The sequence below is a fragment of the Tupaia chinensis genome, unplaced genomic scaffold, assembly GCF_000334495.1.
Source record: "Tupaia chinensis unplaced genomic scaffold, TupChi_1.0 Scaffold143574_1, whole genome shotgun sequence".
In the NCBI taxonomy this organism is placed as follows: Eukaryota; Metazoa; Chordata; class Mammalia; order Scandentia; family Tupaiidae; genus Tupaia; species Tupaia belangeri.
In genome coordinates, this window is record NW_006203419.1 from 311,084 (window position 1) to 323,709 (window position 12,626).

General features: G+C 45.2%; 1 protein-coding gene across 1 annotated transcript in view; it reads left to right on the top strand.

Annotated features, from left to right (window-relative positions):
- The first annotated feature begins 1,145 nt into the window (after positions 1-1,145).
- TGM3 (transglutaminase 3) overlaps positions 1,146-12,626 on the top strand; it is a 164,834-nt gene continuing 153,353 nt past the window's right edge. The window contains exon 1 of the mRNA XM_006163928.3: positions 1,146-1,420. The gene's annotated coding sequence lies outside the window, so the exon portion shown is untranslated. The remainder of the gene's footprint in view (positions 1,421-12,626) is intronic.

Below are 12,626 nucleotides of genomic sequence, written 5' to 3' on the forward strand. Positions count from 1 at the left end.
ACCTGCCCAATGACACAGACCTGAAACAAAGCAAAGCCAGAATTAGAGTTACAGTCTTTCTGCTGTCACTGTGAACTGCAGAGGAAGAAGGCGAGCATTGTTAGCACTCTTGAAAATGTAAGGACCATAATGAGGCTTCAGTAAGAATAGAGAAATACTGGGCTAGTAGGTGGTGTAGTGGTTAAGGCACTGGGCTCTCACATGGCTGACTATGGTTCAAGTCCTGGACTGGTAGCTTGCTTTCTCACTTTCACTTTCCCTCTGTCTCTCAATCACTATGCCACTTTCTCTATCTCTCTCTGGTCAAATTAAAAAGTAATAATAATAACAAATAAATAAAATTAAATAAATAATTATTTTCTTAAAAAAGAATAAAGACGGGACCAACAGTTGGTGTAATGGTTATGTCGCTGGACTCCCATGTAGTCGACTGCAGTTTGAGTCCCGGACCCAGTGGCTTAAACTCACACCAGGTGTATGTGCATGCCTGCCCACCATCCCAAGAGGAGAATGGAGGACAAGGGACTGTGGCATGGCCATCCACCCTGGGGGGTAATTTCTTGCTTTCAGTCTCTCTGTCTCTCTGTCTTTCTGGTGAGCGTATGTGCCCTATAGCAAAAACCTCTCCAAAAAAAAAAAAAAAAAAGAATAAAGAAAACTTTTTCATCCATTAACAAATATTTGTTGGCCCAGCCTCGGTGGCAGACAATAATGTATCAATCTACAGTGAAGCCCCCTGGCCAACCCGAGTTTGGCTCCCAAGTGGACCTGAAATAAACCATTCACTTGCACACACACACCCAAGATCCCGAAAAGTTGGAGGCTAGGGTAAGGGGATTATGGCGTGACAAGACCCCGGTCCCCCCACCATGAAAGAAATAAACTAGGACAAATAAATAAATAACTGTAATATACCCTTAACTCCATGCTTAAAGTCAAATAAATAAGGATAATTAAGAAAAAGAAAGATAGGCAGATATTTGCTTAGTATAAGTAGGCCATATTCTAGGCATGGAGTTTATGGTGACATAATCATACTGGGGAGACATATAATAAGCAAGTAAATAAACAAATTTCAGATAGGGCCATTGCTATGACAACAGTAGAACACGGATTTTTCAGTAACAGCAGTGGGGGGCAGCACATGCAAGTTGAGGTCAGAAAGACCTCTCTGACAAAGTGGCTTCTGAACAGAGACTATACGTAGGGAGTGAGTCATAGGGGATTGTTCAGGGAGGCCAAGGCTGAGGGATCAACAACAGCAAAAGCCCTCAGAAGAAGCCACACTTGCCATGGTAAGGATCAAGAGGAGGCCAGCATGGCTGGAGCCTAGTGAGGAAGTGCTAGAAGACAAAAGCAGAGATCAGGGCAGGCTGGTTATAACGCCTTGTAGGGAAGGATGAGGAGACAAGATTTTCTGGTAAGTAACATAGGAAGTGAACTGATTATTTAATTCATGTAAAAAATATTAATTTAATTGATTTATTGTTGAACAGATGATTACATAATATGACTGACTTTTCAACAGTTACAGGACTTGAAATTAGAAGTACCCAAAGGTAGATAGTCCTCCTCCCACCCTATCCTCATTCTGCCCAAATGCTCTCTCTAGAAGCCATCTAGGTACCAGCTTCGTATGTTTTCCCTGACAGAGGCATTAAGTGCATATGCAATCACATGCATTCCTTCCCTTTTCTTTCTGTCTTCTTTTTTTGGAGAGGTTTTTTCTATAGGGCGCTTACCAGAAAGACAGAGAAAGACAGAGAGACAGAAAATGAGAAATCACCCCGTAAGAGGGATGGCCACACCACAATCCCTTCTCCTCCATTCTCTCAGGATGTTAGGCACACACGCACACATGCCCTGCATGAGTTTAACCCACTGGATCCGGGACTCAAACCGCAGTTGACTACATGGGAGTCCAGCAACATAGCCATTACACCAATTGCTGGTCCCCCTTCCCTTTTCTTTTACAAATGGTAACATAATATTCACACTTTGCTTTTTTCACTTCCTGTCTTGGAGATAATTTCTTTCAATACAAGTAGAATTTTTTTCTAGCACTTTTTTTGTGTACATCTACATACTATTCCATTGCATGTGTGTACTATTGTGTATTTAATCAGTTCCCTGTTAGTAATCATTAAGATATTTCCACTTGAGGGTTTTAAAGTAACATTTTCATTTGTCTCTCTCTCTGTGTGTGTGTGTGTGTGTGTATGTGTCTCTGTGTGTGTGTGTGTGTGTGTGTGTGTGTATTTTAAAACTTTATGGGGGCCAGCAGATGGCATAGTGGTTATGGGGTTAGACTCCCACATGGCCAACTATGGTTCAAATCCCAGACCCTGCAGCTTGAAACTCACACCAGGGGCATGTGCATGTGTGCCCAAAATCCTGAGAGAAGAACCAAGGAAAAGGGATTGTGGCAGCTTGAAACTCACTCTGGGTGTGTGTGCATGTGTGCCCAAAATCCCAAAAGGAGAATGGTGAAGAAGGAATTACAGCATGGCTATCCTCCTTGGGGGGGGGGGTGATTTCTCACTTTCTTTCTATCTCTTTCTGTCTCTCTGGCATGTGTACTCACCCTATAGCAAAAATATCTCTAAAAACAACAACAACAAAACTTTTTAATTGCCAGAGGGTGCATGAGCTTGCCAGAGAAAAGAGAAAAAAGCACTCCCTGTTGCAATTATTTTTTCATCTCTCTACCTCGTCAGGATTTTAGACATGTGTGTACACATGCCTAGTTCATTTTACAAGCTGCTGGGGCCGGGATTTGAACCATGGCCAGTCATGTGAGATCTGGCTCCTTATGCACAGTGTTTAACCACTGGGCTACAGAGCTAGCAAAAATAAAGTTCTATGTATTTATTTTTTCCATGAATGAGAGAGACAGAGCAAAACAAAGAGGTAGCACTTCCAACAGGGTCCTGACGCTGTAATTCACCTTTAGCCTCAACCAGCCCCAGCACGTGCCCTGGGTACTCAGGCAGGTTTCTAGAGGCAAACCCTGAACCTTCCCCCTGAGGGTCAGCATTGCACAACCTAATGTTACACTCCACCATTATCTGACTCTTCCCTCACTTGAGGGTTTTGTTTGTTTGTTATTTAAGAATCTTTTTTTCAGAGAGAGATTTTTGCTATAGGGCACTTGTACTCACCAGAGAGACAGAAATCGAGAAATCACCTCCCAAGGAGGATGATCACGTCACGATCCCTTCTCCTCCATTCTCCCTTCAGGATTTTGGGTACACATGCACACATACCTGGCACGAGTTCCAAGCCCTTAGGTCCAGGACTCAAATCACGGTTGACCACGCGGGAGTCCAGTGACATAGCCATTACGCCATCTGCTGGTTCCTCTCACTTGAGGGTTTTAAGGTAACATTGTCTTTTGTTTTTTAGAAAGATCCCTTAGCTACCACAGGGAGGATAGATTGTAGGAGAGTAAGCATGGAAACAGCAACTCCCCCTTGCCAAGCTAGCAAGCAGCTATTGTCCAGGAAAGAGATAGAGGTCTGGGTCAGGGGAATAGCAGCGAGAGCCTGAGAAGTCAGTGGATGTGGGACGTTTAGAAGATAGAACCGATAGGACTCGTGGACAGATTGAACATGGGATAAATACAATCAGATCAATGACCCCTTTTTGGATTTAGGAGTTGGGAGGATAGTCATACTTCTCTCAACAGCATTTCATGGCGGACTTCTGCACACACAGTGGGTGGTAATAGCAGTAAAAAACGGATCCTTCACATAGACTCCTTTATGTGGTTAATAATAATAATAATAAAAAGGAAGTGTTTTATGCACTAAAAATAAAATAACACTAGTTTGGAATTTTCCACCCCTTCATGTCTGAAGGGAATTGATCCCTCGAAATTTCTCCAATCTCACAGCTGCTCTTTCCCAGCCTCCTTTGCAGGGCTTCCTCTATCTGAGGTCTGAACACTGGCATTCCTCAGGAAGGGCCCAGAGCCACTGTTCCTACCCAGCTGCCTCATCATCTCCCTGGAGTACCTTATTCTGTGCTGGGGTTTTTGTTTGTTTGTTTTAATTAAAAGAGGGGGACAGGCCGAGAGAGAGAGAGAGAGAGAGAGAGAGAGAGAGAGAGAGAGCCATGCTTCTAAGAGTTAAACAGAGCACTTCAAAAAGTTCATAGAAAAATAGAATTAATGTAAGAGTTTATTTTGGTGTAAAAAAGTTGAAATCTATGCATACTTTTTTATGCATTTCCATGAGCTCTCAAAGATCCGTAATATTTGTTTGTCCATCCTCTCATCCACAAACATCCAGCTATGGTGTGAATGGGGCCTCTAAAAGTTCATGTGTTGGATACTTAATCCCTCTGCTCTCACAAGTGGATTAATGTCAGCTCTGCCTGCATGAAGGGATGAATGTGGCTAATAACAAGAGTGGGTTCATTATGAAAGTGGCTTTCTTTTTCTTTTTTTTTAAAGGTTTTTGCCATAGGGCATGTGTACCACGCACGAGAGAGAGAGAGAGAGAGAGAGAGAGAGAGAGAGAGAGAGAGAGAGAGAAACAGTGAGAGGGAAAGTGAGAAAAAGCCCCCAGGGAGGATGGTCACAGCACAATCCCTTCTCCTCCATTCACCTCCTGGGATCCTGGATCCGCCCCGTACATGTGCCCAGCATGAATTTCAAGCCAAGTCCAGGACTTGAACTGTGTAACCACTACGCCACCTGCTGGCCGCAGGAGTGGCTTTCTTACAAAAGCGAGCTCTCTCTAGCATGCTTGCTTTCACCATGTGCTGCCTCCACCAGGTTATCATGCAGCCAAAGGTCTTCACTGGATGCCAGTCCATTGACCTTGCACTTCCCAGAATCCAGAATCCCAGCATCCAGAATCATGAGCTAAATAAACCTCTGTTCTTCATAAATTACCAAGTCTAGAGTATTCTGTTACAGCAACAGAGAATCATCCCACTTCTCTTCATGCCCATTGTCTACACCTCTCCCATCTATCATCTCTCATTGGATAATCCTACCCCCAGGAGTCACTTATCTAATTCTTGCCTCTAATCTCATAACAGCCAAATAGATCTTTCCAAAGGCAGTCAGTTCACGCTGCTCCCCTGCTGAAACTTCAATGTTTTTCTATCACAGCTCAAATATGATTACAATTCTTGCCCATGGCTCCTGAGTACCTTCCAATCTCACTGACACCTCTGGGCCAGGCTTTTAGTGCTCCAGTCCCTAATCACCTGCAACCAAGTCCTTTGCACTCAATGTTCTTTTATACGAAACATTCCTGTCTTGGCTCTCCATGTGGCTGGCTCCTTCACCTGGGGGTAGTCCTAGCTTGAAAGTCATGCCCTCAACCTGATTCAATGCCACTGATCTCCTCCACCAAAACACAACCTTACTATGTCGGTGGGAGGGGATTCACCTACCAGTTTGCCAGCTTTGAAGGAATCCTGTGTGAAGTCTTCAGAAAACTGGCTCCCTCACTCCTCCTCCTCCTCCTCTCCCTCCTCCTTCTCTTTATCTCCTTCTCCTCCTCCTCTTTCTCTTTATCCTTCTCTTTTTTTCCCCTCCCTTGACATTCTAGTGCTGCTTATGGATTTTTGCTTTGGGCAGCCACACAGATAACCCACCCTTTGATCTGGCTCTGCCTGGCACATGGTATAAATGCCATGATGTCAACCAGAATGATTGTTTCCTTCACCAACTCTAGTATACAGGGTTTCAATAAAGATCACTCAATTAGTTTTTTCTAATTCAATGCCATTTTGATCATTTGCCCACTTTTTGTTCAAAAGTGCTGTGAATTCCACTTTGATAAATGAAATAATTTTCAAAAATGTACACAATCACTTTGGTGAGGTTCAACCTTCATTCTCCGCTCAGTAACAGTGCTTAGCAGTTAGCTCAGATGGCTTTCTGGAAACTCCACCTCCAATGGTAGTAGTTAAAAGTCTGAACACCAAAATGATGATGCATTGGTAAAGGGGACAGTTATTCAAGTCTTTTATGAAATGCACATTTTTATAAAATCATGGAAGTCCATCTTCCTCCTTTCTCAGTTGCAGAAACAAATGGCTGGCAGAAACAAATGATCGTCTTGCCTCAGAACAGGCGTATTCCCTGAATCATACACAGAGAATCCTTTTTTTGTTTTTTTGTGTTTTGTTTTTTTGAGGGGTTGAGTGGTTTGCCATAGGTGTGCACTCACTGGAGAGAGACAGAGGGAGACAGTGAGAGGGAAAGTGAGAAACACCCCCTGGGGGGGATGGCCATGCCATAAGCCCCTTTCCTCCATTTTCCTGGGATTTGGGGCATACATGCACACACACTCAGCGTGATTTTTGAGCCACCAGGTCTGGGACTTAAACAGCGGTCAGCCCTGTGGGAATTCAGAGCCTTAAACACCATACCACCTGCCGCACCCCATAGAGAATGCTTTAAACACAAATTTATATTCTGATTGCACAGACACACAAATGGATCACCTTCCATTTGTAGAGCACTCTTATCGGTATGGTAGTATAAACATCGGCATTTTCTCAAGTCAAATATGTGAAGTGTACAAGATACTCTATTGGAGTAGGAGAAATATTAAGATTTATATTTATGATTACATTTATTTAAAAACAAGACAGGGGCACAGTGGTATAACACGACACATAGGAGGGTACCAGGTTCATGTCTGGAGACCCCCCTGAGTATTGCAGGCACACAAGTGCCTATGATTCAGGGCTGGCTGAGGCTTTTTTGAGGGAGGGAGCAGGATCATAGCAACAGGACCCTATTAGGGTTTTGTCTCTTTGTCTCCCTTGCTCATGGAAGAAGTAAATGATTAAACTTTTAAAAATAAATAAAGACATTAAACTTTACTAGTATTTGCTACGTAGCGTGGCCCTGAATGTTGTCTGGGGTCATGTGTCATGGACAGTAAGCAAGGGAGTACTGGGATGGTGCACGGCAGCACTATCGCTCAGCACGTCACCATGTGTCACAGTCTCCTGCTACTGGTCAACTCATCAGGGATTTCCTTTAACATAATTTACACCTCAAACATTAGTGTATATGAGCCAGCAGGTGGCATGGTGGTTAAGGTGCTAGACACTCACACGGCCAACCATAGTTCAAGTCCTGGACTCAGGGCTTAAAACTCACAGCTGGTGCTCCAAATCTCAGGAGAATGGAGGAGAAGGGATTGTGGCATGGCCATCCCCACTGGGGGGGGGGAGGGGGCGTTATTTCTCTCTTTTCCTCTCACTGTTTCTCTCTGGCTCTCCAGTCAGTGAACCCACACGCCCTATGGCAAAAAAAAAAAGTTTACGGGCCAGCTTTTGGTGTGATAGTAAAGGCAACTGCATCCCACATGGCTAACTGCACAGTTCAACTCCCAGACCTGGTGGCTTGAGAAATGTGTCAGGCGCAGATATGTACATGCCCAAAATCCTGAAAGGAAGAAATGAAGATGGGACGTGGCATGACCATTCCCCATGGAGGATGCTTTCTTTTTTCTCTCTCTCTCTCTTTCTCTCTCTCTCTTGGCAAGTGCACATGCCCTCTGGCAAGACTAAAATAAAGAAATAACAGATTTTATTCATGATGATAATGGAGGCCAGGAAGTCCAAGGTCAAGGGGCACACATTTACAAAGGGCTTCTTACCACATCATCTCACGGCAGAAGGCAGTAGGTGGAAAGGCAAGAAACGCACACATGCACACAGTTGCAGAGAGAGAGGGAAGAGAGGGAGAGAGAAAAGATGAACATGAGGGTGCAAGAGGGGACAGAACTCACTTTTTTAAGGGAGCAGGGTCTCATGATGTCGCCCTCCCCCTCTTTATTACTGATAGAATGCACACATGTGTACCTGAGACAGTGAGGGAAGAAACAAATGAATACCTTCCACAGGGTCTGGTCACACCACGATCCCTTTTCTCCAATCCTCCAGCCTACTAGGTCATGGGTACTCGTGAGCATGCTTGGTATGTTCTAGTCTGACTCAACCAGGGATGTGAATGGCAATCACCACATGGGATCAGTCTTCTCTTTGAGCAGCGCTTTACCACTGCACCACAGAGTCAGCCCTAGTCTTGATTCTCCTGCCTCAGCCTCCTGAGTAGCTGTTGCCCTTGTCTCAGGCTCCCACAAAAACCTGGGGTTTTCTCTGCAGAGGTTTGCACACATTTTGGTCCTCAGTGAGACTCTTCAATATATATCTCTCCTACTATACCAAGAGTTCCAGGAGGGCAGGAATCACGTGAAATATGTTCATTCCATCCCCAGTGCACAGCCCAGTTCTTGGCACGACGGAGGCACTCAACAAATATTTACTAAATGAATAAACACCTTACATTAGGCTGTGCCCTCCATCTGGAAGGCCTTTTCATTCTCATCCATCTGGCAAATAGAAGCCAGCCAGCTCCTCTACCTCTCTGATTAGACCATGAATTATTTTACAGCAGAGCCTGTATTCTCAGTACTCAGCCACGGGCATGGCAGCACACGGTAAGCCTGCCAACTGAGGCAGGGTATTTTTATTTTGCTGTGTATCCAGGTCCTACATCATTGCTCCACTGAAGGTTCTTGAGTCAAATTTAGGTTAAGAGAGAGAGAGATCAATCTTCTGTCTGATTCATAATGACTATCACTGGTAGAAACAAGCAATACAAAATAAAATGGTTAAGATGGCACTTGTACGAGGCCAGCAGATGGTGTAATGGTTATGTGGCTGGACTCCCACACAGTCAATAGCAGTTTGAGTCCTGGACCAGGCGGCCTAAACCTCATGCCACGCTTGTGTGTGTGCACGCCCAAAATCCTGAGAGAATGGGGGAGAAGGGATTGTAGCGTGGCCATCCCCCCTGGGAGGTGATTTCTTGTTTTCTGTCTCTCTATCTTTCCCTGTCTCTCCAGCGAACCCATGTGCACTTGTTAAATTTGTCATAAAAAAATTAAAAATAAAGGGACCAGCAGTTGGCCTAATGGCTATGTCGCTGGACTCCCACGTAGTCGACCGTGGTTTGCGTCCCGGACCTGGTGGCTTAAAACTCACGCCGGGCGTGTGTGCGTGCGTGCCCAAGATCCCGAGAAGAGAACGGAGGAGAAGGGATCACGGCGTGGCCATCCCCCCTGGGGGGTGATTTCTCGCTTTCTGTCTGTCTCTCTGTCTCTCTCCTCAAAAACCTCTCCAGAAAAAAAAAAAAAAAAAGAACTGAATGTCTTGATTTATCTGGGATGGATGCTAATGCGTAAGGAGACCACTCCGGAAAAAAAAAAATTAAAAATAAACTCAGAAGACACACCTTGAGGGTAACAACTGGAAATTACAAAAACTAAGAGAAATCAGATCTGATTGAAATAACCAAACTAAAATGACTAACTAAAATGACTGCTTATGTAAAATGTGTTCTTTATTAAACATTTACAGAAGACTGCCATTGACATCTGTTAGATCTACAACATTTTACCAAAGAAAATGAAACTTGCTAGCATCAATGCCCTCTAGTCAAAGACCACCAGTATAACGCCTGTCATTGAACAAGTTGTTTAAAAAATTTACTATTTGTGGGGACCAGCAGTGGGTGTAATGGCTATGTCGCTGGACTCCCATGTAGTCGAACACGGTTCAAGTCCCAGGCCCAGTGGCTTAAACTCACACTGGGCGTGTACGTGCATGTCCAAGATCCTGAGAGAATGGAGGAGAAGGGACTGCGGCGTTGCCATTCCCCCTGGTGGGGGTGGGAGGGGAAGGTGATATCTTGCTTTCTATTTCTCTGTCTCTCTGTCTTTCTGGTGAGCATATGCGCCCTGTAGCAAAAACCTCTAAAAAGAAAAAAGTTTACTCCTTGCTGCGTTGAGGGAAGAGTACATTATCATGGGGGAACTATGGTAAAAGGCTGTCAGAAAAAACCTGTTATTGGGTTTGAGCTCTGACTGGGTGATTTGGGAAGGGTCAGTGGAAGCAGGATTCAGTCTAGATTGGATGCAGTCAGGAAGCAGGAGCAACTCCATAATTGGGTATCTCAATAAGTCCTGAGGAAGGCAGACCAGAACAGAGTTGAAAATGCAATGTAATTGGTAAGGAAGTAGCAGTCACTCATTTTCTCCAAGAGAGGGGAATAGATGGGAATGTTTGGTTATTTTGTGAGCAGCACAGTGACACGTTGTTGTCTGTGCTTAGACAAAATTAGGAAGATTTGCTCAAATTCATTTTATCATCTCAGAGTACCCTTGCTTAAGGTTGGAATTCTAGGATGTGTGTATGCCCAATAGAGGCAGAGCATGGCCAAGCTGTAAGTGCTAGGCTAGCTTCTGAACGTCAGGAATGGTTTTTATTCGTTTTCAACAAAATGAGGGTGAAATAAGAAAAGCGCACGATGACGGAAATCAAAGAAAGACTCGATATAGGAATTATTAAAGAGGTAAAAAATCTTCATATAAAAATCGATGTGTAAAACAATCGGTGAAGACAATTTCCATAAAATAAAAATGGAATTGGATACTGTTTGATTTTTTTAAAAACTGATCAAAGAATTAAATTGGCTTAATGGTTTGGCCCTGGGAAACTCGCAGCAGCTCATCAATGTTGACATAACCCTAATTAAAGGGATTGGATTCTAGTTTTGCTGGGGATGTAAATTTGCTAGTGTCTTTAGAGACCAATTTGGACATATCCATGACAATTAAAATTGCATTTGGCTTTTGACACAGCAATCTAACTGCAAGAAACAAAAGACTGGGGGGGGGGGGATATCTTGCTTTCTATTTCTCTGTCTCTCTGTCTTTCTGGTGAGCATATGCGCCCTGTAGCAAAAACCTCTAAAAAGAAAAAAGTTTACTCCTTGCTGCGTTGAGGGAAGAGTACATTATCATGGGGGAACTATGGTAAAAGGCTGTCAGAAAAAACCTGTTATTGGGTTTGAGCTCTGACTGGGTGATTTGGGAAGGGTCAGTGGAAGCAGGATTCAGTCTAGATTGGATGCAGTCAGGAAGCAGGAGCAACTCCATAATTGGGTATCTCAATAAGTCCTGAGGAAGGCAGACCAGAACAGAGTTGAAAATGCAATGTAATTGGTAAGGAAGTAGCAGTCACTCATTTTCTCCAAGAGAGGGGAATAGATGGGAATGTTTGGTTATTTTGTGAGCAGCACAGTGACACGTTGTTGTCTGTGCTTAGACAAAATTAGGAAGATTTGCTCAAATTCATTTTATCATCTCAGAGTACCCTTGCTTAAGGTTGGAATTCTAGGATGTGTGTATGCCCAATAGAGGCAGAGCATGGCCAAGCTGTAAGTGCTAGGCTAGCTTCTGAACGTCAGGAATGGTTTTTATTCGTTTTCAACAAAATGAGGGTGAAATAAGAAAAGCGCACGATGACGGAAATCAAAGAAAGACTCGATATAGGAATTATTAAAGAGGTAAAAAATCTTCATATAAAAATCGATGTGTAAAACAATCGGTGAAGACAATTTCCATAAAATAAAAATGGAATTGGATACTGTTTGATTTTTTTAAAAACTGATCAAAGAATTAAATTGGCTTAATGGTTTGGCCCTGGGAAACTCGCAGCAGCTCATCAATGTTGACATAACCCTAATTAAAGGGATTGGATTCTAGTTTTGCTGGGGATGTAAATTTGCTAGTGTCTTTAGAGACCAATTTGGACATATCCATGACAATTAAAATTGCATTTGGCTTTTGACACAGCAATCTAACTGCAAGAAACAAAAGACTGGGGGGGGGGGGAAAGGGGGATTAAAGTATTATATATACTTCAGTAGGAGGCTGATTAAACACGTTACGTTACTTCCATGCTACCGGAAATCCGTCGTCCTCGAAAAGGCTGGATGGATCCGCAGGACAGGGCTCGGCCCATCGTAGTGTAGACGAACGCGCCACAAGAGGCCGGGAGGGTGATGCCACAAGGGGCTCCAGGAAGCGTGAGCAGGGCCGGAAGCAGCTCCCACTCATTGCCCTAAGAGCCCCAGGGCACCTCTTCCGTCACCGTCTCGGACTAACAGCTGGAGCGAGGGAGGAAGAAGAGGACCTGGAGGCTGGCCCCAGGCGACTGGCACTCTCGTTGCCATGGCAACCGGAGGCACCTGCTATCGAAGGGGCGGGAATGAGGACGACAGCCAGGTAGGTTTGGCCTCGCCCACCCAGGGATTCGAAGAGTCCAGGGGGCAGTCTCTGCGTCTCGGAGCCCCTACTTTCGCCGCTCCACGGCTGCAGCCGGGTGATCCAGGTCTCCAAGAGCTTTCCCGCGACTTTTAGGAGACCGGAAGAACCGTCCGGGCTCGGACCCCACCCCTTCCGGCGCTTCTCCTGGGCCTCTCGTCACCGTGGCAACCCAGGGGCGCCGTGACAGATGTACGACCCCGGCGCGTGCCGGTGGCCACAGGACCTGGCCCCTTCCGGCGCTTCTCGCGCGTCCTTCACCATGGCAACCGGGTCGGGTGTGCGGGGCCAGGCGAGCGCGGGCCGGCGAGCACCAGGCTGTGCTCCCCAGTCTCAAGAGAGGGCGCAGAGGCGGACGGGCAACCAGGGGAGAAGAGCGCCCAGAGTGGGGGCGGCCAGCTTCCGTTTCCTCCAGCAGGCTGGGGTGGCTGGCGTGCGTAGCGGTGGCGGCCTCGGGCCGGCGCGTCCTGGCCC